The following is a 27,600-nucleotide window of genomic DNA, read 5'->3' on the forward strand; positions in this document are numbered from 1 at the left end:
AATTACATTAGCCAAGACTAAAATGAAGGAGAGAATCCTAGAAGCAGCAAGGGATAAGGGGACAGTCACCTACAAAGGAGTACCCATCAGACTGTCAGCGGATTTCTCAAAAGAGACCTTACAGGCAAGAAGGGGCTGGAAAGAAGTATTCCAAGTCATGAAATCCAAAGACCTACAGCCAAGGTTGCTTTATCCAGCAAAACTTTCATTTAGAATGGAAGGACAGATAAAGTGCTTCTCAGATAAGGTCAAGTTCAAGGAGTTCATCATCACCAAGCCCTTATTATATGAAATGCTAAAGGGACTTATATAAGAAAAAGATGATGAAAAATATTAACAGTGAAAGGACAGCAAACACACAGTTATTAACAACCACACCTGAAACAAAAGCAAACCAAGAGGACAGCTAGATCAGGAGTGGAACCATAGAAATGAAGAACACATGGAGGGTGAGAAACAGGGGGGTGGGAGGAGGAGAAGGGGGGAGAAGGCACAGAAAATAGCATAGATGGTAGGTAGAAAATAGATAGGGGGTGGGTGAGAATAGTGGGGGAAATATAGAATCTAAAGAACTTGAGACATGTGGTTATAAACTAAGGGGGGGAGAATGGTGGGGGAGGGAGTGTGCGGGTGGAGGGGAATGAAGGGGGGAATAGAACAACTGTAATGGTATAATCAATAAAATATATTTAAAAAATAAATAATTAATTAATAAAAATAAATTTTAAAAAAGAGTTGAATAAACATTTGCTGGCAGATTAAGAAGTAGACATAGGGGTCTTACATCCATGACCCCAGCCTAACTGGACACTTCAAACCATGAAGGCTCCTGCCTTCAGGGCTGCAGACTATGTCCCAGCACCCCGGACTGGCAGGTGGGTGAACACAGGTCTCAGAAATGGCCAACAGACCAGCCTGCAGAGGATCTCTAGCCCATTGGCTGCTGCCAAGACACCCCCTCACAGATCAAGACTCCTACCCACCTGTTCTTCCAAAAGCCCTGCCCTGGCCAGTGTGCCAGCTCACCAAGTCAAGTGGGGAGCAGGTGGGGCTCCCATCTAGCACGCTGGAGTTCAGTCAGGATGGCAGAAACAGAAGTACCAGAGGGTGAGAGCAAGTCAAGCTGAATCTAGAGGATGATGGTGATGAACCCCTAGGACCTGGAATCTGTCTTCAGATCCAGATATGGGAGATAAATCCAAGAGCTGGGAGGCATGGTGAGGCAGTAACAGAGGGGAAAGCAAGACAAGCAGCAAAGTGAGCATAACAGAAAGAACTACCATCACGGGAGCAGCCTTCAATTTTATGTTTAGCTATGAAATGAGGAGCAGGGAAGGTGGCCTGGTCTAAACTCACAGGATTGGGCACATATCAGGAAGATTAACTCTACCCTGCCTTTCTAGGAAGGTCAACACAGTCACAGTTACTTGTCCATGTGCACACATTTTTGTGTGAATACATATGCATACACACACAGTCTGAACCTTGGCACCTCTAGTTTTAGACCATTAACTCCTCATCCAGAGATGACTACAAGCTACCAGCTGGAAAAATATATACCCTATGTCTTGATTTAATATCCACCACCATTTGGGGACTTTAGAGTAGTCTCTTTTGTCTAGCCCTTGGATTTTTTCCACTGTCAAACTATGGCTGATGTGAGCTAAACACCTGGTGGTTTGGAGGATAATATGAGAGAATGCATTGTGAAAGTACTTTGGAAATCATATCTATTATATCAATGTAAGAGATTGTATTATTAAAGCAGCTCTGTGGACTACTTAGGGTTCAGTTCTTTCTTTTAAATCCAAACTAATCCCAAGAACTAAACCAATGGCAACACATTTATGATTATAGTCAAGGTATGAATTTGGATTCCTAGATCAGCTCACACTGACTTGATTCAGGTTCTTCTCCACCTTCATTGAGTAGATTTGACACCTCCACCTAGAGGGGGAAAAATGCAAAACACACAGTCATGTTTGAATTTAACATGAACACTGAATAATCTTTTCATGGAATATATATATATATATATATATATATATATATATATATATCCATGCATGGGACATATTTATACTAAAAATGTATCCCATTTACCTTAAATTCAAACTTAAATGGGCCCTGCATTTTTGTTTGCTGAATCTGGCAACCTTATTTTATTCATATATTGGCTTCTTATCTCCTTCTGAACCCAACCGTTTTCAGTATAGCAATAATCTTGGCCAACGTTAAAACAGAAAGGGAGACATCAGCTACCAATTTCATTCTTCTTGAAAACATAGAATGTCTTTGTATCTATGTGTTGATTTTATAAATATAGTTCAGTATTTTTCTCAAAATGATACTTCAAAAGCAAAAAGCTTAGAGCTTAGAAATCCTCGCTCCCCAACTCCCTTCTTATCTTCACTCCCAGGCTCGGCCTCTCCAAATAACAAACACTGATCTCAAAACAAAAAGAGAACAAACAGAACTCTTACCTGTTCCAGCACCAACTTTAACCTTGGCTTCCCAGATGCACCTTAGAAGCATGGAATGATTAGAATATTCAAATAATCAGACCACACCCCAGCCCTATTACATCACAGTCACTTGGGGTGATTCTCATCCATCAGTAGTTCTCAAAGCTCTCCCTGTCTTAATATGATCTTAATGTGCATCAAGAGTTGAAAACCACTCTTAGCCTTTACATCTCATTTTCAGAACAAGTCTGAGCCCCTGAGGAAGTATTAGGGCAATTCAGGAATCAGGTGGTTGGGAAGGGGAGGAAGGCAGCAAAAAGAAATAAGATCTGTTATACTCTGTCTGTCCTCTAGTTCTGAATTTTGATTTGTTCTTTCTCCTCCTGTTTTACTCTGGCTGCAACCACATTTGCCATGAAGTAGATATATGATCCAAAGCTTGCCATCAGGTCTCCCCAATATTAGCATATAGATTTAAAATATAGGATGAAAATATGAATAATAACTAACACTTTAAGAATATATGATATGTTTTATCTTCACAATCACAGGTCACCCACAGTATAAATAAGGAAACTGAAGGTCATAACATTTAAGTGAACTAAGGTTCCCCCTAGTCAGTTATATAGTCAATTATATATACACTACTTAGTTGTGTATATAAGTGGTCCAGCTAGAGCCAAGATCAGGTGTTCCTATGACACAGCAATGTGTCACCATGTACATCTGCTTAAAATGTGACCTGTCCAATTCCATAATCATTCACTGTATTATAACACGAAGGGTGACTCTAAAGGACAGCTGTACCCAATTGTCACAATCTAGTCTGGCAGATCTAGATGGCTTCCCCAGAGACTGTTGATAGAAGTACCAAAGATGAGAGTTCTACAACAAGGAGCCTGATTTGGGGACAAAATTGCCCCTGAACCTGGCGGAAAATCCCATTTTTTTCCCCTACTACTATGGCAGACGTAACTTTAAAGGGGTTAAATGGGGTGGGGGGTTGGGGAGGGAGTAATTATGAGCAAGGGTCAAAGACATGTCACGCAGACAGTGCCCTCTCATAGCTACATCATGCTCAGCACGTCTCAAACTCTCCCCAGAACCGTTCCTCTCCCATAATAGCTTCTAGCAGTTCATTTCAGCATTTTTCATGTGGTAATTCTAGCCAAAGGCCTGGAACTTATTTTATAGCCACACCCATTCCCTCACTCCCTCACACACAGTAAGTCAAGATATCCTGACATTTCACATCCTAAAGAGTTCTCACATCTCTCTCCCTGAATGTCCAACCTTAGCTACCCCAAAGTCAGTCATCGAACCTCAGCTCTGTCCTCCACATTGCCACCACAGTGACCACTCTAAGAGGCTAATGTGACCTAGAATTCCCCATCTTAAAACACTTTAGTGGTTCTCCGCTGCTTACAAGATGAAGTTTAAATGCTTCAGCACAGGACATGAATCTTTTCATGACCTAGACTGCCTATTTCTCCAGTATCACTCTACCATTTCCTGCTGTGTTCACTCTGCTTTAGTAAAATCAAGCTGCTTGTAGTTTGTACCTTATGTCATCTGATTCCACACTAGTATGTCTTTATTCATGGTGGACTTTGGCCCGAACCATCCCCTCCCCACTGCCATGCCTTCTTTATTGGGTAGCATTCTCCCAGTCTCCAAGACTCACTCAAGTGTCATTTCTTCTAAGAAGGCTTAACTCAACAGCCAGCATGGGTGAAGAGCCCCACTTCTGAGCTCCCATAGCAACGTCTGTCTTAGCTTTTATTATATTGTACAGAAAGTGTCCTATCTGCCTGTCCGTGTGCTCTTCTCCCTCAGAGGTCATAAACTGATGACCTCCAGGCTAAATGCAACCCCAGCTTTCTTTTGTTTGTGTGCGGTATGTCTTTTTTAACTCTGTATGATGCTCAAGTATTTAACAAACAAGTAAAACGATGTTCAACTTCTATCTAAGACATAGTAACAAAGATCAGATTAAACCTCCTGCCTGAAACAATCAAATCAAGCCAAACAAAAAGACAAAACATGAGTAAAAGTTTTCGAGAAACTGGGCATCAGGTGATGGAGGACAGCAATCCCCAAAAGGTGGGAAACCAGTGAGGTGAGCCCACCTTGGCCCCAGTGTGTTGCCTTAAGAGGGTTTCCAGATCAGATAAGGAGGGGAAGGGAAATTTTCCAGATCCCAGTGCACTCCCTGACCTGAGAACACTAAGCTGACCAAAGAGGTTAAAATTCACAGAATATCAGAGAGGAGAGAGGTGCACTGGGAAAATACTCTGCATATCTGCAGAGGGTCCCCACTGAGTATTCAGAGGAATACTGATCAGCACAAGCTTTTGAAAAGACTGCCTAAGGCCAGGGAAAGAATAACCCAAAAGGATTAGGAGGAAAAGTACCCAGTAATCACATAAGGCCAAAAATATCACCTATTGCCAACAGTCAGACTGGAAAACCTTAAAATTCACAATGCATTTGTTAGAGAACTCATAAGGATCTTGCCTCAGTAATGTCAAATAATTAGCCCTAGATGGAACCTTACTCTCATACCACTTAACAAATCTTAAAAGCCAGACACTAAATGAATTAAAATATTTCCAAGAATATCAACTATGTACTAGAACAAAGGTTAAGAACATTTGTAAAAATACAAAGGTATCCAGCCTTCAGTAATGTAAAATTCACAATGTCTGCAACCCAATAAAAAATAACTAGGCATGCAAAGACACCAAAAATATGATGCCTTATGAGGAGAAAAGCCAATCAATTAAAAACACTCCAGAACTCACACATAGGTTAGAATTTGTAGACAAAAACATTAAAACAAACATAATCTATAACATTATTCTGTACATTCAAAAAGTTACATAGCAATATAGAAGCTACAAAAAAGACAATTGTAATGTTTACAGATTGAAAACTACAATGTCAGAAACTGTAAAATATGTAGTATCAGATTAGTAGTAGCTCAGACATTGCAAGGTAAAAAAGAGAGAGAGAATTTAAAGACATAGTGGTAGAAACTACACAAAAAGGAACACAGAGAGGGAAAAAGGGAAACAGCATCAGCAGGACTGGGTTGGTTGTACTAACATACATGTTGTGAAAATCCCTGAAGAAGGAGAGAGAAAAAAAGATTTTAAAAATTAATGGCTGACAAAACTATGTTCTGTTATTTTGAGCAACAAAGTAAATTAAGTAGCATTGGGTTACAACCCACAGTACAAAATAAATATCCACCAGTGAGTCCATAAGACCTCAATAAATAATTGAATAAGTAAATAAATGGAAGATAATAGGTAAATCACAGAAGAATTCTAAATGATTTACTTTTAAAAATTGCTCTTAAGGGGGTGAAGGGATTGTAAGGGCAACTTTACAGTGGAGAAATTTGAAAACGCGGCTTTATATCCCAACCAGGTGATTGAGTGAGAAGTCACTTTTAGAGTGCCTATTGTTGACCTGGGTGACGCCGACTCGTGGCCTTCCCACCAACAACACATAACCTTAGACTGACCATGGGATAAACATTACACAAATATCATGAAGGATATTCTACCAAATACTTATCTAGTACTCTTTAGAGCTGACATGGCCATCAGGAAAAAAAAAGGAAAACATGAGAAATTGTCACACTCAAAAAGAGACCAAGAAAATATGACAAACAAACATAATATGATCCCAGAACAGAAAAACAACATTATGTAAAACTAAAGAAAATGGGAATTAAATATGGATTTCAGTCAAAATTGGTTCATTAATTATGACAAATGTACCATACTAATAGTAGGTGTTAATAATAGGAAAAACACATTGTAATTTTTATGTAAATCTAAAACTATTCTTTTTTATTCTAAAATAAAAAAGATAACAGCAGATTTCTCTTGGAAATAATAAAGGCAAGAACACAACAAAGCAACCTCTTTTTAAAAAACTAGAAGAAAAATATTCTTCACTTAGAATTCTATACCTGACAAAGTTTTCTCTCAAAAACAAAGGTGAAGTAGAGATTTTTTCGATATTCTAAAGTTGAAATAATTTATCACTAGAAAACCCTCACTACAAGAAATGTTAAAGGAAGTTCTTTAGACAGAAGAAAGTAAAACTACATGGAAATATGGATCTATGCAGACAAATAAAGAGCATCAGAAATTATTACTGTGTGTACTAATATGTAATGGTTATCCTATTACTTAATATCTTTGAAGGTAATTAACTGTGTAAGTAAAAAGTACAATAATGTATTGTGGGTTCAGAATGTACACATAATTAAAATGTATGACACTGATAGAATAAAGGCCAGGAGGGAAATGAAATGATCACAAGGAAGATTCCTATACAGTACCAAGTGGTACAGTATCATTGGAAGGTAGACTGTGATAAATTAAGGATGCTTACCATAAACCCTAGAGCTGTACTAAAATAACACAACAATAAGTTATAGCTATAAATCAACAAAGAAGATAAAAATAAATTATACAAGTAGTCAAGAATCCCCCAAAAAAAGGCAGAAGAAGCAAGGAAAGGGGGAACAAAGAACAACTGGGATAAACAAAACATATAGCAAAAGGGCACACTTAAACATATCCACAATCACATTGAATGTAAATGGTCTGAACGCCCAAATTGAAAGATGTAGTATCTCTATCGCTTCTCAGCCTCTTGTCTAAGATCAAGCATAGTATCTGTTCTTATTCGTTTAAAAGATATAGTATCTAAATGAAATTTTTGTTTGCTTTGTTTTTAGTTTTCCCACTTTTTAAATTATAGTGACATACAACATTACATTAGTTTCAGGTATGCAAATAGTGACTGGACATTTACATAACTAATGTCTCCCCAATAGGTCTAGTGCCCACATGATACCATACATACTTATTACAATATCATTGACTATATTCCTGTTACATCCCCATGGCTATTTTTGTAACTGGCAATTTGTACTCTTTAACTGAATGGGTTTTTTAAATGGCTCAACTATATGCTGCCTGTAATAAAACAGGCAGACAGGATGGAGGTGCATGTGGATACAACTCTGCCTTCTCACACAACTGAAAGAAGGACAACACATTTAAAAACAAAAAGCAACCAGAACTGCCAGAAAATCAAACTGTATGGCAGTCCAACAACCAAGAAATTAAAGAAGAAACATTCATCCAGGCTGGTAGGAGGGGCGGAGACAGACAGTCAGGGTGGAGAGGACACCAGCAAGGTGGTGGCTGGCAGAACAGGTGGTCCCACATTTGTGTGCGAATAAACTAGGAGGAGTAACTGGGGAGTGAGATAGACCATGCAACATAGGGTGCCAGTGCAGGGAAGTAAAGCCTCAAAACCTCTGACTTAAAAAATCTGTGGGGTTGGGGCAGCAAGAGAAACTCCCAGCCTCACAGGAGAGTTTGTTGGAGAGACCCACAGGGTCCTAGATCATACACAAGCCCACCCAAATGGGAATCAGCACCAGAAGGGCCCAGTTTGCTTGCGGGTAGTGGTGGAAGGGATTGAAATCCAGCAGAGAGCAGAGCAAGCGTCATTGTTCCCTTTTGGACCCCTCCCCAACATAAAGCATCACAACCCAGCAATGTGGGTCACCACACCCTGGTGAACACCTAAGGCTCCACCCCTCACTACAAAACAGGTGCATCAAGACAAAAAAAATGGCCCAAATGAAAGCAGAGATCAAAGCTCCATAAAAAATACAACTAAGCAATAAATATTTAGCCAACCTATCACATGCACAGTTCAAAATACTGGTGATCGGGATGCTCACAGAATTGGTTGAATTTGGTCTCAAACTAGATGAAAAATGAAGGCCACACTAAGTGAAATAAAGGAAAATGTACAGGGAACCAATAGTGATGGAAAGAAAATTGTGACTCAGATCAATGGAGTTGGCCAGAAGGAAGAAAGCAACACCCAATCAGAAAAGAAAAAACAAACAAGAATTCAAAAAAATGAGGAGAGGCTTAGGAACCTCCCGGACATCTTTAAACATTCCAACATCAGAATTATAGGGGTACCAGAAGGGGAAGGGGAAGAGCAACAAGTGGAAAACTTATTTGACCAAATAATAAAGGAGAACTTCCCCAGTCTGGCAAAGGAAATACACTTCTAGGAAGTCCGGCAAGCTCAGAAAATCCCAAAGAAGTCAGACCCAAGGAGGAACACACCAAGGTGCATCATAATTACATTAGCCAAGATTAAAATTAAGGAGAGAATCTTAGAAGCAGCAAGAGAAAAAGAGGCAGTTACCTACAAAGAAGTGCCCATAAGACTGTCAGCTGATTTCTCAAAAGAGACTTTACAGGCAAGAAGGAGCCAGAAAGAAGTATTTCAAGTCATGAAAGGCAAGGACCTCCATCCAAGATTTCTCTATCCATCAAAGTTTTCATTTAGAATGGAAGGGCAGATAAAGTGTTTCTCAGATAAGGTCAAGTTAGAGGAGTTCATCATCACCAAGCCCTTATTATATGAAATGTTAAAGGTATTTATCTAAGAAAAAGAGGTAAAAATATGTACAGTAAAATGACAGCAAACACAATTATTAAGAAACACACTAAAACAAAACCAAACTAAGCAAACAACTAGAACAAGAACAGAACCACAGAAATGGAGATTACATGGAGGGTTAGCAACAGGGGAGGGGGAGAGAGGAGGGAAAAGGTACAGAGAATAAGTAGCATAGATAGTAGGTAGAAAATAGAGAGGGGGAGGGTAGGAAGTATGGGAAATGTAGAAGCCAAAGAACTTATATGTACAACCCATGGACATGAACTAAAGCAGGAAAATGTGGGTGAGAGAGGGTGTGCAGGGTGGAGGGGAGTGAAGGGGGGAAAAATGGGACAACTATAATAGCATAATCAATAAAACATATTTTTTGAAAAAATTAGTGCTTTGATTGAAAGACTACGACCTTTACACTTAAAGACCAAAAGGCAAAGATTTCCACTCTCACCACTTTTATCCAATATATAGAAGGTTCCAGCCAGTACAATCAGGCAAGAAAAAGTAATGAAAGGCAAAGGCATCCAGATTCAAAAGGAAAAATGTAAAACTGTCTTTATTTGCAGACAACATGATCATATATATAGAAATCCTATGGAATCTAAAAAAAAAAATTAAAGGTGACTAGAACTAATAAGCGAGTTTAGTAAAGATACAGAATTTAAAAATCAATTTATAAAAATCCATTTTATCTCTATGTACTAAAGGATCATTAGAAATAAAAAATTTAAATATTATTTACAATAACATCAAAAGTATTAAAATACTTAAGGAAAAATTGACAAAAGATATGCAAGATCTATATACTAAAAACTACAAAATACTGATGAAAGATAATAAAAACACCTAAATAAATGGAGAGATATATCATGTGCACAGGTGAGAAGACTCAATGGGGTTGGGGTTTTTTTTGTTCATTTTTATTTTTATTTTATTTATTTATTTTTAGAGAGGGAGAAGGGAAAGAGAAAGTGGGAGAGAAACATCAATGTGTGGTTGCCTCTCATGTGTCCCCTACTGGGAATCTGGCCTGCAACCCAGGCATGCGCCCTGACTGGAAATCGAACCAGCAACCCTTTGCTTCACAGGCCCATGCTCAATCCACTGAGCTACACTAGCCAGGATTTCAGTGTTTTTAAGCTGTGATTTCCCGCCCCCCCCCCATATTGGTGTACTAAATCAATGAAATCCTAATCAAAACTCCAGCAGTTTTTTAAAACTGATGAATAACACAAATTCATATAAAATCCAAAGGTCCTAGAATCAACAAAGCAATAATCTGGAGTTATCTTTTTGAAAAGTACTTTAATTACAAGTTAAATATTTTGCTAGACAGTTAGGCAAGTTAACTATTTCTTCTTGAGTAAACTGTGATAGTTTGCGTCTTTCAAGAAATTTGTCCATTTCATCTAAGTTGTCAATTCATTACCTGTAGAATCAACTCTCTCACACCTGATATTAGTACTTTTCAATTTCCTCCATTTTTTTCTAATTGGGTTAACTAGAAGGTTACCAATTTCATCCTCTCAAAGAAGCAATTCTAGAAATTAAGAATAAATTTGGAGAAGTAAAACTAAATAATTTCAAGACTTAGTATAAGGCTACATCAAATAAGGCAGTGCAGTACTAATGGAAAGACAGGCAAAGAGATCAATAAGACAGAATAGAGTCCAGAACAGACCCACATTTTGTTCAGAGAATTGAATGCTGACAAAGGTATGACCAGTTCAGTCAAAAAGAGGATAATCTTTTCAACATAGGGTACTAAAATAATTATATATATCCATATGCAAAAATAATTTCAATACATATCTCAAACCATGTACAAAAGTTAGCTTAAGATGGATCACAGATTTAAAATGTAAAATCTAAAGCTATAAATCTTCTAGAAGAAACTATAGAGAAATACCTCTATGACATTGGATTAGGCAAAGACTTCATATCTACAACAATAAGAACTTATACATAAAATAGAAAATTGATAAATTGTACCTCATCTAAATTTTAAAACATGTATGTATCAATTATATTTTTATTGTCTATATTATATGATGTTTAGACATCTTTGCAAGCCAGGTTGGCTGGGGAAAGACTGCCTCTCCCACGGGTACGTAATTCCTAGAGACACTAAACAACTTGCTAGTGAGCCCACCTTGCACATACAATCCAGTCAATCTCATATCCAAACCCCCAGTCACCTCCTTTATGTAATGCCAAGCTATTACCTTCTCTGCCCTAAATCAACATAAGGCCAGTCACCAGATAAGAATAGTCATACACCCCAAAGCCTGCTGGAATTATTCAAACTAGCCAGTCCTAAACTATTTACCCTGCCTTGCCTTTCCCACAGAAACCCCAGGGCAGACTATAGCCTATCTTGCCCTCATGCTTTTCTGGCCCCTGACTGACCCAGGTACACCCCTGTGGCCTGCCTGGTGTGCTGTGCCTCTCATTTCTAGGGGAACTGCAAATAACAATAAACTTTTCCTTCAATGCCACTGACCTCTCCTGCTGTTAGTCAATTGCCTTTATAAATTAAGACCTAGGCACTGATCAATCTGCTCTTCAAAAGACTATGTTAAGAAAATGAAAAGAACAACTACAAGACAGTGAGGACATATTTCAAAACATATATCTGACAAAGGACTAGCATCTAACTTAAAACTCCTAAAATTCTCCAAACTCAATAATTTAAAAGTTTTTCAATAAAAGAATGGGCGAAGGTTTGAACATACTCTTCACCAGAGAAGATCTATGGAGCACAAATAGACACATGAAAAGGTATTCAATATCATTGGAGATTAGGGATATGCAAATTAAAATCACAACAAGAAACCACCACACACCCACTAAATAGCTAAAATTAAACAGGCTGACCACACCAAGCTCCACTCGCTCCACAGATTTTAACAATCTCCTCAGGCTTCCAGCAGGGGAAGGGAAAAAGAACCATTTGTAAGTGTGCCAGACCAGTCTTCCTAACCAACCTGAGTCAGGGAAATGGAGCAACCCACTCTCACCTGAGTAAGTGAAGAAGTGCTGAGACACACTTGTGAAGTTCAGAGTCAGAGGCACAGGCTCACTAACAGACTTCAGCCTGGTCACAGGACAGCAGAATACTTCCCCTCCCCCAACCCCTGGTCACCATGATACAGAGGAGATCTGATCAGATCACTAGGAAGAAGTAGAGAGAGGCCAAGCGGCTTTAGGAGGAGTTAGCTGGTTCCATGGTAAACAGCCCTGGACGGGATTGGCTGAAAAGCTGAATGCCTCCAGAGTGCATGGAATTATGGGCTACAAGATTTGAAATAAAAGAAGGGCTCTCAAGGGACGGCTCTGGCTCTCTCTGCCTCTTGGGCTCTTTTCTTCGAGGATGCCTGGATGATTGTGCTGTAGCTGCCTGCGTTTCCCAGCAGATGGTATTCTGGATGGGAGCAACTCCAGGCACAGCCTAGGGCTCAGCTGGCCTGGCAGAGGGTGGCAGGATTATTCTTCTTTGGGTGTCCTAGAGAGGATGAGCTCTGAGGCAGAAATCTGCCATTCTTCCAAAATCATGCAGTTTTTGTATCTTATGTTGTTGTAGTTTGTAAACTAACCCCAATATAAATAAGATCATTAAAAGTGGTGGGGGGAAAATGATAGGAAAACTCAGGTGTAAGAGTTTAGCCTTAATAGATAGGCTTAAGTGACTACTAATGTTTGTGGAAAGCTGTTACTCCAAAATTGTGAACCATTTGAATAAAGGCTCCTTTCCTTCATCGCTAAACCTTTGCTCCTGGAATTTTGCCCAAACAGTGGCAGTGGGCAGCAGGACCCTACTCACTGTTCCGTAACAACCACATTCCCAAAGGCCTATTTACAGCTGTTCCTTTTACCCAATAGATCATGTCCCACTATCAAAAAGGAATATTTACAAGTTATATCAAAAGACAAAAAACACAACTGGAAGAAACCTCAGGACCAGGCATGGAAGAGATGTTGGAATTATCAGACTGGGCATTTAGACCAACTATGAGGAATATGCTAAGGGCTCCCATGAATAAAACATATCGTGTAAGAAGAGACGGGCAATGTCAGCAGAGATAGGAATCCTAAGAAAGGACCAAGTATGGTATAGCCATGCAGTGGAATATGGTGCACCTGAACAAATGAATACACTACTTATCTCACAATGAGGAAAATCTCATAATGATTAGCTGAGTCAAAAAGGCAGACAAAAAAAGAGTACATGGTGTATGATCCCATTTCTACAAAGCTCCAGAAAATGCCAATGATTGTATAGTGGCAGAAAGGAGATCCCCAGTTGCCTGGGGAAGTGGGACAGGGAAGAGCAGGAGGCAGGACCTCCCAAAGGAAACTAGGAAACTCTGGGTGATGAATGTCTTGACTATGGAGACGGTATTACTGGTGCAAACACCGGTCAAAACGTATCATATTCTATACTGTAAAGTATGGAGTCCATGGTGTACTATTAAAAGTAGGAGCATTTACATAACAGTCCAGATTTCCAGACTCTCTTGAAAAATTAGAATATTTAGTAGCACAGGACCCAAGTTCCCACATGGCAACGAGCAGCTTCAGCCAGGTAGCAGCCAGCCTCATTCGTTGGTTTGCCACAGACACAATCAGTCCCCTGTTTTTCTCATATATATGCTATTTTCTTCATTCATTATTGTCCTGATCTCCACAAACACATAGACACACTAGTGTTTGAACCCTGCCCCATCTTTGTATTTTTAGCATTATCATAGTGTCTGAAACATTGTAAACAATCAATTGAAATTGGGTTTCCTCTCTCCACCTCCTTATGACTCATTTCCAAGTCAGAAAAATTTATTTTCAAATCTCCTCAATCAAGAAGTAATATTCATCTCACTTATTGTTAATAGGGATGCAAAATGTCACAGACATGTGGGAAGAGTCTGGTCATTTCTTACCATAAGTTACAGCAGGCATGTTCCTGGCTACCCACCCAGCTGACCTGAGTACTTGCACCCCCATAGAACCTGCAGGTGAATGTTTATGGCAGCTTTATTCATGATCACCAAACAACGGGAGCAGCTAAGATGTCCTTCAATCAATGAGTGGAGGAGCAAGCTGATGAGTCCACACAATGGAATCTTCAGTGATTTTTTAAATGAACTATCAAGCTGCAAAAAGACATTGAGGAAGCTCAAATGCATATTGCTGTGTGCAAGAAGGCTGTATGATTCCAATTATAAGACATTCTGAAGAAGGCAAAACTATAGAAATAGTAAAAATATAAATGTTTTCCAGGGTTCAGAGGGAAGGAAGGGGGATTAAATAGGTGAATCACAGGGTGGGGGTTAGAGTGGATAGAATATTCTGTGTGATATTTTCATGGTGAACTGGTGACGCTATGCATTTGTCAAACCCATAGAACTTTTTATGGCACAGTAATCCTTAATGCATGCAAATTTCTCAAAAATCATTTAGGAGGTGCAGAGGTACCACAATGGAGTACTTGATATGACAAAAACAATCAATTTTGCAAATGTATGAAACAACCTCATGGAAGGGGTTGGGGAAAGATGCTGACAGAACAGACTTTGTAAATAAGTGAAATCTGTAAGGCCAAAAGCAAAGTAACCATAAGAGGCACTGTGCCCTAGCTGATGACATTGTATCCCATGAAGTATAGATAAACCATTCTGAAACCATTGTAAGTGTATATAAGAATTGGACAATTCAATAAATGGGTGGCAGATGGTTGGAGCCAGACCATCCCTGTCGGAGTTGGAGGTTACAGATAACCAAGGGAAGGAGCTTAAACTGTTCTACCTGGAAACAGAGTTGGAGAGATCAGTATGAACAAATGTTTAGCTTAATACAGATACAAATGGGTAGGGGCAAAAATATTTATAGATATTTGTATATAACAGGGGTGTATACACGCAAATTTTTTCTTGCTTTGTCATCTCACAAGGCTTAGAAGCAACACTTCATAGCAACAATACGCGTAGAACCCAGGACTTTCCTGTCAGGACACCTTGCTACTTCCCTATGGCTATTGTATCTTTTTTCCTGGAGTGTACCTTTGAGATAATCTACTGCAATCCCCTCTTGTTTCTAGATAAGAAAATAGGATCCCCCCAAAAAGTTTTCCAAAGTCTTACAGCCAATTAATGGAGTATGTCCTGGAACTCCTCGCTGTTATTCAATGACTGTCATTTACCAGGAAATTCCCAAAGTATGGGGTACCTGTGTATCGCATTTTATAAACCAGGAGAGCTTTGGAACTGCTCTTCCTCCTAGACATTTCCAATAGCCCTTAGGGCTAGAAAGCAGTGCTGGGGATTAATTCACCACAGTTCCATTTCATATTCATTTTAATAAAAACTGATTACAAGTTTTTATTTAAAAAATTTGCTTTGACAAATTTGCTTTGACAGGTGTTGCATTTTCTAAGAGCATAAAGGAAAACCTGAATGGATTAGAGTTTGTTAACATTAAGCTCTTTAAAATGAGCAAACAGAACAGAGGACATTTCAACTTGGCCCAAAACCAAAAAAATAAATAAAAACTGATTGACTGATGTGCTTATCTCCTTATTTTTAAGTTTCATTATATAACAAGGGAAAAATCATCTCAAACTTTCCTGGCCCTCACCCTTCCTGCTTCTCTTTGCTTTCTTTATAGTTAAGCAAAGACACTCAAAAAGCTGGCTCTTAAAAATGTCTTTAGAGAAAGAGCCTGGTTGTGAAGTTGGTGTTGCACTTTGCTTTCTGCTTTCTCCAGCTTTCCAGATAGTAAAACTCAAAATTCATACAAATGGGTACTCTTCTCATCATCCCACTTTGTTTTGCTCCATTGGAAGTAATTACAATAATTCACAATTACCCATAAATCACCTTTTTCCAATGGCACCACCTCTCTGCTCCACATGTTCGTAATGTAACTTGAGAATAATGTTTTCCCCAAAGTCTTGCATCAACTGACGCCCTGTTTTACCCCATTTACTCCCCACTCTCCTTCAGCAAGCTGTCCAATTCATCCAAGCTCACACCTCTGTCTCCCTCTCCCACCCTACCCCATCTCTCCATCTCACACTTGAGTGCTCCTGCACACATGCACCTTGCTCACAATTGCATTCCCAATCTAGAGGTATCCAACATCCCATGTGTAAACCCTGCCTACCCTCCAGGCCTTGCAAATGTTTCATTTTTTCCGAAAACAGCCCCTGAGTTGCACTACTCTGCTAACCCTAAGGAAAAAGAAGCTTAGTTCTGCGTAACCTCTGTCTTCCAAGGACCTGGTAATGTTCACTGACCCCATCTCAAAGATACTAGGTCAGTTCATTCCACGACAAGCAATTTGATGGGGTGGAGAATGTTGGTGTGACTCTCTGTCTCAACAGTACATTATTAGAACGTAAATCACAGGTCACTCTTCCACAGTCTCAGTCCCCCTATTCCAACTGAGAGGAGAGGTGGGTGATAGGGGGAGAAATACAGGGAAATCTGAGTGTCCTCGAGTGAAAGGGCCCAGGGCCGAAGTACAGACAAATTCCCTAGGTACCATGTGTTCATAATAGAGTTTACAGATGCATTACAAAGTGATACACCTGAAATGTATGTGATGTCATTAACTAGTGTTATCCCAATAAATTTCATATAAATAAATAACTTAAAATTCTGACACTATTCAATAAAATAGGCTCTCTCCTCTTATCTTGATGAGTATGCCCTCATGAAAATAAACTGAAAAGTATGGGTACAGCTAGGGTTTCAATGACTGAAAGTCAGAAAAATAATGACAATAACTGAATAGTGTTATTACTGTCCTCAGGTACCCTGTTGCTGACTTAGAAATGTAAGAGGTTGTGAGGGCAATCTGGATGCAACATCTGTCACCCCAGTGATCTCTAGGGTTGATTTGGCTGATCTGGCTGGCTGGGCGGGTGTCCCCTTCCTCCCTCACCGATCCATGTGTGTCCCTCCCAAAGCTGCACCCTTGGTCGAAGAGGGCAACTTTCCAACTAGAGGAGAGTACCCGTCTTCAGTCAAGGGTAAATGAGTAGCTGCGCTCCCCTGATAGAACCTCCAAACGAGCTCTCAAGAAATGATTAGTAAGAAAGTCATACATGGCCCATTTATTATTTATCTATTCCACAAACTTTATTATTCTTTTAGTAGAACAAATGTTGTAATTGAGATTTTTACATGTTTTCAATTCTATTGATATAATAATAATAAATAAAACTTTGTATTAAAGTTTACAAAATTCTAATGTATTTTCAATAAAAGCATAAAGTAAATGACCAAATTTTTTTAAATGTGCATGATGTTTCAAAAACTATTTCTTCTAAAGCTTTCAAAATTGACCTATTAAAATTAAAAGAAAAAATCCAACTTTAATTAAAAAATTCAAAGTTTCTATACAAATTATTTAAGTAAATCTGGCTTTAATTTTTTAATGTAATTACATCTTGCTATGACATATTTTATAAAAATAAGCTTATTCCTGACTCAAGGTCCATCTAGTTGCCAATGAGTAATTGGTATCACATTTCACAATGTTATGTCCGAACCCTCACATACACAAATATAAGGGTATTTTTGTTTAAAATTGCAAAACATTCTTCAGCTGCCATGAGCAACAGTTGCAAATATTATGCTAATCCATGAATAATCCTAAAACCACAACTTAAACCTGAAGAGGGACAAGAAATGGATACTGAGTACTATTGGAAAATGCCCAAATCTATTGCATGCATGCTGAGAAAATTGTTTGACAAAGTAATTTTTTTTGCATTTACGTAAGTGCTCCCATCACACACATCTCTCATTCACCTAGCAGCACCCTGCTCCAGGACCTCAGAGATGCCTCAGAGATGCTTCACAGCATTTTGCGACAATTTATTTCAGTTGTAAGACTTAGCGAAGGAGAACTGGAGAAATAGTTTCCTGGAGTCAGTCATGAGAACAAATGTTTAGCTTACATTTCATGCCCAGCATTGAGCACCAAATCCCAATTTGTTTTTGTTTGTTTGCTCATCATGCACAGGACTAAAAGCAATATTTTATGTGTGGTATCAACCCCAAAATAAGAACTATTGGGTTCATGAAACAGGAACATGGCACCATAAAAAGGGAGCATTCAGAATGTAAGAAAAGAGCTCTTGAAAAGCATAACAGCAAAATTTTTTAATTCAACAAAAATATTGAAAAATAATGTTTAGGAAAGATCCCAGAAAGTAGAACAAACAGAGAAAGAGGAAAATTGGTGAGGTAAGAAAGGAAATAAGAGGATCAATCCAGTGTATACAGCAGCCAACTAACAGGAGTTCTAGAAAAACAAAACAGAAAAGTCAGCAACAATGATATAACAATAATAATTTCTAGAACTGAGGAATGTGAGTTTTCAGATTGAAAAGCCCACTTAATAAGCGGTTCAATGAATTTTTTAAAAATTGAGGTGTATCACGTGACATTTCTGAATATCGGGGACAAGAACAGAACCTAAAAGTGTGTGGAGAATAAAAATATGTTCCTTTAAAAAAGATGTATCAATGTCATTAAAATTTTAGCAATGCCCTGCCAAGTATGGGTCCATTGGTTGGAGCATCATTCCATAACCAAAACACTGTGGGTTCAATTGCCATTCTGGGCACATGCCTAGGTTGCAGATTGATCCCCAGTCTGGTGTGTATGGGAGGCTACCAGTGGACATTTCTCTTTCACATGGAGGTTTCTCTCTTTCCTACACTCTCTTCTTTCCTCTCTAAAAGCAATAAAAAAAATGTCCTCAGTGAGGATTTTTTTTTAAATTAAAAACTTTAGCAACATGTAGCTAGAAAGAATGTAGCTATATCATCAAACTGTGAGAGGAAATTTATGCTAATCTAGAAGTATGTCCCTATCCAAACTATCAGTCACGTGTGTGGGTGAAATAAAGATATTTTAGACATTCAATATACCCCCAAAATTGTTTTCTCACATACCTTTCCCAAAAGCTACTGGATAGCCCACTCTTCCACAGTAAGGAATTAAGCAAACAAGAGGAAGACACAGACAGGGTCCAAGTAACAGGACTCCAAAGCACACGCCAGGGGAGAAGGGGCCCACAGCAGGCCACAGAAGAGAAGTGCAGGATGGCATTTCCGCAGGGGGCCAGACAGAATGCAGCTGGACTGAAACCGTGAGGGGGTCTCCCAGAAGAAGGTCATCAGAAAGAGTAATGGAACACCTGGAATATTTAGAGGAGGTTTTCTGATTTGTTTCAGAGGAAAATTTGGGAAATTTAGTGACTGGAACAAATATAACTCAGCAAGTAAAAACGTGAAATACTTATCCCTGGCTGGTGTGGCTCAGTGGATTGAGCACCAGCCTGCAAACCAAAGCGTTGCTGGTTTGATTCCCAGTCAGGACACATGTCTGAGCTGCATGCAGGCCAGTTCCCCAGAGGGGGTGCATGAGAGGCAACCACACACTGATGCTTTTCTCCCTCTCTTTCTCCCTCCCTTCCCCTCTGTCTAAAAATAAATAAATAAAAAAATTTAAAGTCATTTAAAAGAAAGAAGAAATGTTTTCCTGGCATATTATGTAGCTAGCTATGATCATGGTAGTAATAATGGAAACACTGAAAGAAGGATGATTTAACAAAAAAAAAAAAAAAAACTATGAGCAAACCATATTGGAAAAGGAGGAGAATAATCAGAGAGAAAATGTGTGTGTGTGTGTGTGTGTGTGCATGCACGTGCCTGTGTGAGTAAAGACAATATATCAGTGAAAAAAATTAAAAATACTGATATAATCCTGGTATTTGGAGAAGGAAACAAGAAACAGGTAAAAGACTTAAGAGTGTTACCTCAAAAGTGTGAGAACTAGAAATGAAAAGAAACTGGTCAAAGAACTGCTGGGGGGGTGCTCATTTTATATCTAATACTATTTGTTGACCTTTTAAACCATGTACATGTTTCTCTTTGATAAAATTCACTTAAAAATTAAGTTGCATGGGAGGGAATGTGTGGGTTGAGATTGTTTGTGACAGATTGTGAAGCAATTCTAGAAAAATGAAAGAGTGAAATGACCAGAGGTTAAGAGTAGATTGTTTCTCAGCATTAAAAAGTCCACTTTAGATTCAAGGCTATGATTTCAAAGTGAGACTAGCCCTTGTGATTATATGTTTTCCCCCAAGCTTAGGTACAGACGCTAAGCAGAAAAAGAGTTGCATGTAATTATCATTGAGCTTTGACCAAGTGAATATGATAAAGTAAGAGTGAAAAGGGAATCAAAGATAAGTCCAAGGATTACAATAATTGAACATGGACTTGGGGATAGGTAAAGAGAGAATGTGGACGGAGGGGATGAGGGGCAGGGAAAATGTGGTAGGACCAAAGGGTTGCAGGGTTGGAAGACTGGAGGTCCTTGGTGCTGGGCTACAAGAGAGAGTGAAAGAGGGAGCAGTGTAGGTGAGGAGTCACAAGACAGAGACTGTGAAGATGTTGCAGTTATCGGGGAGGATGAGGTGGGGGAGTGAGTGACGGAGGAAGGGCCAAGGACGAGACAGAGGAGAGCTCAAGGCAGTGGGGAGACAGAACTCACTTTGGGCAAGTGGCCATGAGTAACAAAAGGGAAAAACTGAGGAGATACCTGTTGATACCCACAATGGTGGCTGTCACCTCATAGTTTATGTCTGTGATTTTTAGGCCCCTGAGTTTGTAAATTCAGGATGAAAAGAGCTCTTTCACCCCGTCTACAGCAAACCCTGTACATATCTAAGGGATAGGTTTGGGGAGTTTTCTGAGAATCCTTGCAGATGATGACAATGATGCCTTCAGTTCAGAGGCCCTTTAGTGGTTTTTAACGTCCTAAATAATGAGGTACAAAGTTGCTGTCTTTTGTTCCTTTGGGGGACATTATTGAGTTCTACTGTGTATCCACTCCATCTTATACCCAAAGATGGATCAAAGCCCACCCATATAGACCCAGTGCAAGTCCAGGAAAGCCTAGTGCCAAGTCCTGTCTTCATACCCATTCATACCACACCGATTCCTTCACTCTCTTTCTTAGCTCTCCAATCCCATGATTCACCACTGCACATCCCAATGACCACGCTGGGCTCTCCTACTTAGGCCACCATGTTGTAACTCTTCAGTGTACTGTATCCAGTTATTGGGTCTTTGAACCTGAACCACGGCCACCTCCTATTTTGGAACATCCTCAGGAGGCCAGGGCACTCGCGCATGTGAGTTATGGTGAAAGTTCATATCCTGTCTCAGACACTTGTCTTTTTTGTCACATTTTTACTAAACAAGGAAGATGTGTTGAAAAAAATAATAACTAAAGGGTACTATAGTCCCACTGATTTTAATTCTACAATATTATTTTTCTTCTGGGAATAAAGATGAAAACAAATGATCCAAAACTCTTGCCCCAGGATATGTGCTTACGTTCCATGTCTCCGTCCCCAAAGATAGTCCATTGTTTTTCATCAAACAGCATGTCTCAGCATCCGTGAGCGTGTGCCCAACACTGTGCTGGGGGTGGGGTTACAAAAGTTAACAGACACCGTGGGCCCTCTGCTAACCCCCTAACAGTTAGAGATTACAAGTTAACTTTAGTGCGGATTTTCTTTGCGTTTGGAATTGAGGTTTTTCCACTAATGATAATAATAATAATACTTTTTGCTCTATGTCCTAATTTGATTAAATTAACAAAAATTAATCCAATCAAAACTGTGCTGTCAACTATCTCAAAATCTTTCTACAATTTTATAATTAGCTAAGGATTTTATACAGCCTAACAAGAAAGTTAATCATTTTAATATTAAATTTACGACTTTTCTGATGATTCATTCAAGGGCATTTTAAATTATTTTCCCAAAGAAAGATATTTAACCAATCAATGGGATTTAAAAAAATATTTCATTGATTTTTAGCCTTTTACATATCTTATTTCCCCAGCTAGAACTGGAAGTATTTTTTAAATGTTCCTGATACTGTTCACAATTCCCAACCTCATGCTGGGTGAGTGCATGTGGAGATTTGAAGAAAACTTGTTTTGTCTGCAGTCATACAATCTTCAAGAAAGGTATGGGGACATAATTATTTTCTTTAAAAGCTTCATGTGTTCAATCTTGTAACTGCCCAATAGCTATGTAAGAGAATGTCCTTAATCTTAGAAAATACACACTGAAGTAATTAGGAGTAAAAAGGCGCAATGTCTCCAATTTACTCTAAAAAGTTCAGGGGGGAAATATATCTATATGGCGGGGGATAAAGCAAAAAAGCAAATGGAGAAAATTGTCAACAATTGGTGAATCAGTAAAGAAGGGTATATAAAAGTTTCCTGTCCTATTTTTGCAACTTTGAATTTACATAAAAATTAAAATTTGCCCCCAAAAGTCAAATTCTAGAAAGAAATATCCCCTGGAGTGGAAAGGTCCAACTTGCTGCGAGCTAGGAAGCAAGAGGGAAATGTCTCGGAGTGCTGAGTCCCCGATGGGGGACAAGGTGGGGAGCCATCAGTGGTTTCAACAGGGAGAGAGCCCCCATGGTAGACAAATGTTCGCTTCTGCTGGGCTGGGTTTGGCTCTCAGACAACTCACCAGTCAGACTTCCAGGAGCCCTGGGAAGATCTCAAGCACACGTGTCTGAGCACTCTCTAAGACTGCTTCTGGAAGCTCTGCCCAGCCTGAGACAGGTCCACCCTCCAGACACTGTCCTATGGAAAAGGAAGTTCGGAGAACAATGAGTTATAATCACAAGGGAAATTAGATGGCTGGGAAGCTGGGAAACAGCTGACATCTGCCCTGAAAGCAATTCAGGGTTAGCTCCCCTCATGCTAGGCTGGCCCCTGACATCTCAAACACTAACCGAGTCTCCCCCAGTAAGTCACCACCAGATGCCAAAATGTGTCCACTCCTACGTTCCAGCTTCTGTGCATTGATGGGAATTGACAGTTCAGAAACCAGCATCTTGGTACCTTCTGCAAAGTATTCTGGCATCCCAGCTCCTTTCTGATGTAACCTACAGAGCTGTCCTACAGGAACCTGTGAAGCCTAGGGTGAGCTTACTGTCCAGTGGCAAGGAATTAAGTCAAGGAGCTTCAAGGAAATGTACAGATGCTCAGAGGAAAGCAGGAGAATGCTGGGGCCTGACCACAATGACAACGTCTGAGTCAAAAGTCAAAAAGTCATTCACATGCTGGGGGCCATTTCCTCCATCTCACCCCGACCCCGCTCCGCTGGAAGTCAATTCTCCACAGTGCACGGTGAGTCAGGCGTGAGTACTTTGATTACAGCTCGGCTGATGTCATTCAAGAAAGCAGGGGGGTCACCCACTGCATCAGAGGAAGAGACATTTGACTGAGGCAGGTCCACCCTTCAGCCCTCTGGGGAGCCTGACATTTCCAGGACACGGAAAACAAACTTCCTCTTAAGAAGGAATATGCTCTCAGTGTGGGAAAAGAGAGAGAGAGCGAACAGAGAGGGTCAATACGTACTCACCCTTGGCTGAAAGCCCACAGTCAGGGAAACTTCTGTCCTTTTCAGAAAGGTGAAAGCATTGAACTGTCCTCTGGGTCGACAGCAGTTCCAAGTCATTGCACGTACGCAGAGGAAAACGCAGTCATGACTCCACAGAGCCAGCTGTGCCAAGTAACCTTCTGACTCCCTTTGAGCTGAGCTCTTTCTTCTCTCAAGGGTTAACACTCTGAACATGTAACAACTGTCCTTCAAGAGGCTGCTGAGTGTTCGGCACCAGAGCCATCCTTTGTGGTGGGGAGAGAGGATTCAGATACAGTAGGGCCAGTAATGTACGCTATTTTGTCACTGCAGCGAACATTGAGTTCTCTGCAGTGGGTGTTATTTGAACCTCAACAGTCTTGTGCGGAGGTACTACTATTTCCTCCACTTTATAAATGAAAAAGCTACGACACTGAAAGATTAAATAATTTATCCAAAATCAAACAGCAAGTGGATGGAGGAGCATTGCTGCCCAGTAGGACTTTCTGCAATGATCAAAATGTTCTTTACTGCCCTATGCAATGTGATAGCCACCCACCACATATAGTTCCTGAGCTCTTGAGGTGTGATTAGTGTGACTGAGACACAGAATGTTAAATTTGCATTCAATTTTAATTAAATTTCCACAGCCACCTGTCACTAGTGGCTACTACATTGGACAGCTCAGATCTAGGCCAACTCAGAATCAGTGTACTTAACCATGTGCTAAATTACAATAAATAGGGTTGACCCACACTTTCTTATAAATGATGGCAAGCCAAATTCATCAACACCATCCTTGAATGGGGAAGAAAGGCACCATGTGCCTGGACAGCCAAAAGCAGTAGCAACTTCAAGGGGCCACATTGGAGTTAAAGATTGCATCACAGGGAGTTAAAATACTCTCTCTGATTCTTTCCTTTACAGCTGAGTAAGCTGAGGATTAGAAAGAAGTAACTCACCCAAGTTTACACAGCCACAGTCACAGACAGCTGACAGAAACCCCTTCTGACGAGGGTCCTTACTCGGCTCTGTGATTTCTCACTGCACCCCCCACCCCAGAGCCCATCTCCATCCTCAGTGTTGACTCCAGATTACCACCCGAAAAGAAATACGAAACCTTTTCATTGGGCCCTTTCATACTATTCTCATTAAACCATCTCACTTGAGAGCAGTTCTTCATTGAAAAATGGGCATTTGTCTTCTGAGGGATGTGTGTCCTTTGTTGTACGAGCTGTACATTTTCCAAAGGCTCCAGGAGATCCAGGGGAAGATAAACCTCGGCCTACAAGAGAAATGTTATTTAGTACTTATTAAAAAGGAAAAATGTAAATCTGTCCGTGTTCACCACCCCTGTGGGAGAAGCACGGAAGGGAGTCTTGTTTTCACTTTGGATTTCCTTCTGGTGAAGGCAGGGCCTCTTCGGTGTGGTCTCCCATCCTGGTCAACACTTCCCTCCCTCCCTTCTTCTTTTTTTTTAAACCAAGTTGTTTTTTAAGATTTTATTTATTTATCTTTAGAGGAAAAGGGAAGGAGAGAGGGAGAAAAATATCAATGTATGGTTGCCTCTCGTGAGTCCCCTGCCAGGAACTGGCCTGCAACCCAGGCATGTGCTCTGACTGGGAATCGGACCTCGATCTTGTGGTTCGCAGGCCCTTGCTCAATCCACTGGCTGCACCAGCCAGGGCCCTTTCTCCCTTCTTAAAGGGCCCCAACTCCTGAGAGCACCCTTCCCCTGCTCAGCCCTGGCATTCCACTGTGACAACATTTAGAGATCCATCAGCACAGGGCATTAATTCCCCTTTCTGCTTTTGGTCAGCACAGTCCTGTGCACATCTAACATGCTGGACACCTCTCACAGGCCTAGCCCCTTGAAAGGGTAGAAAAGGCAGACTCCCAACACCTACAGACATCTACATGCATGATAATAAGGCTTTCCATTCTCCTAGGAGGCATCTTGTTGTTTCCCAGTAGTGCCTCTAATCCCTCCCAACATGTACATGTACCTCCCCATCCCACCCCGACCCTGCCGCCATGCCACCGCCACCACTTTATTGGGTGGAAAGAACCATGGAAGTTTGGGGTTTTAAAGATTTTATCTCTTTATTTTTAGAGAGAGAAGGGAGGGAGAAAGAGAGGAAGAGAAACATCAATGTGAGAAACAAACATCCATCAGTTGCCTCTTATACACACCCCATCAGGGTACTGAACTCGCAGCCTAGACATACGCCCTGCCCTGGAATTGAACCTACGACCTTTCACTTTAAAGGATGACACCCAACCCACTGGGCCACACTGGTCAGCGTGGAAGTGTGGAATTTTAAAGGGCATTCATCTAGCCCCCTCATTGTGTAAATGAGGAGAATGGCAGTTCAAGAATTTCAAGTGATCCGTTAAAGATCACATTGCTAATCAGTGGCAGCTAGGAAATCAACCACAGGTCCCCTGAGGTTCCACAAAGAGCTATTTGTTCCCCATTACCACTTGCGCACATTGCGTTAGGTCTGGGTCCTGACTTTGCAGCTGATTTCCTGTGTTCCTAAGGCTTTCCATGCTTCAGTTCCTCTGTCTGGAAAATCAGGATTAAAGCGTCCGTTAACACCCCTCACGGAGACGCTAGGAAAATCAACTAACACTGAAAATGAGAGTGTTCTGCAAAGTGGAAAGCACTAGTTTTTACATTTTTCTGACACTTTTCCCATCTCAGATTTATCTTCTAACAACCTCCAAAGCAGGGTAGTGATTTTTTTTATGTGGTTTTAAAAATAACCTCTCAGAAAAAAAAAACTGAGACAGAAAGACACATGCAAAACTCATCTCATAGATGGGTTGTTTTTCACCTGATGGAAATGCCCAAGTTGTGAACATTTTTGACAAGAAAGTTCCCATGAGAGAGGATATTGCTGGGGAGTGTGAGGAGGAATTGTCCCCCGAGGACCATTAGTCACAACCGGCCTTTCCTAAAATCACCCTACATGAAAGAGAAAATGAGGTCCTCATTTTCGAGCTGCTTTTCAGTTTGTGACAGAACACAACAGACACAAAGGGAAGTGCTCGGCTGGTCATGATCTTGACTCTAGAAATTAAGTCCTGGGAATTTTCTGATGGTGTTTTGTTTTTTCCTTCCCTTTCAGTCTGTAGGAAATAACTAAAGTTAGAAATAGGGGTTCCTGAGAGGTATTCTGATGGACTTGGGGGGCCAGGGCAGCTCTGGGAGATCGAGTACAGGCTGTTCCCAAGTAACATGAAGGTACACAGACCTGATGCTTCCAAGCCCTGGGTCCCAGTGCCCCTCCCAGACCAACTCCAGCCTCGCAGCAGCAGAGCGGTGGCTGTTTCCCGATAAGTAAATATATCTCTAGGCCTTTAGTAACACCAGGTTGCATGATCCATTTATTTAGAACCAAAGTTTTATTAGTTTTCCCTTGTCAGAATTTTTTTTCCTAAAGAAGAGTACGGATTCACTTCAACCATAGCCCTTAGGGGTTTTGCAATCTCCTACTTACATTGGTTGTTACATAACCTAAGTTTCAATACCAATCTTCACCTGAAAGCAAATATTTGTGAATGTTAACCTGGACTTGGTTTCTCTGTGCAGAATACTCCAATACCATCCTGGAGACTTGGCTGATGACGTCACAGAAAGCGTTTGGAACATGGGGCTCCCGACCCAGAGGGCCCATATTTCCATATCTGTAAACTGGGATTTGTCTCACGTGATGTGCATCTGGATGCTGGGATACTGGGTGCTGACACCTGGCAAGGGTTCAGACTGATTCATTCCAAAGCCTCTGAAAAGCCCAGTACAGTGTCTTGTACAGAATGTACATACTCAGTCAACAACAGGAGCTGACATATAACGAATGTTTGCTCGGCAATGGGCACCATGTAAAGGGCTTCCATGTGTTATCTAATCTACCAACAGGTCAATAATAGAGTCATTATTAATAGCCCTACTTCATAATAGATGAGGAACTGAGGTACAAGAGGTTATGTAAATTGCTCAAAAATCACACAGCTAATTAGTAGTGGATCTAAGGTCTTTAGGAGCCAAACTCCCAAACCTATAGAAAGCAAAGTTTGTCTTAAAACTACTGTATTTCCCTGGTTGGTGTAGCTCAGTGGATTGAGCACTGGCCTGTGAACCAGA

General features: G+C 40.3%; 1 pseudogene; it reads left to right on the forward strand.

Annotated features, from left to right (window-relative positions):
- Positions 1–7,126: 7,126 nt before the first annotated feature.
- LOC118975212 (uncharacterized) lies at positions 7,127–7,237 on the forward strand (annotated as a pseudogene).
- Positions 7,238–27,600: the final 20,363 nt, after the last annotated feature.

This window comes from Sturnira hondurensis, unplaced genomic scaffold (assembly GCF_014824575.4).
Source record: "Sturnira hondurensis isolate 20B ecotype Veracruz unplaced genomic scaffold, ASM1482457v3 Scaffold0020119, whole genome shotgun sequence".
Taxonomy (NCBI): domain Eukaryota; kingdom Metazoa; phylum Chordata; class Mammalia; order Chiroptera; family Phyllostomidae; genus Sturnira; species Sturnira hondurensis.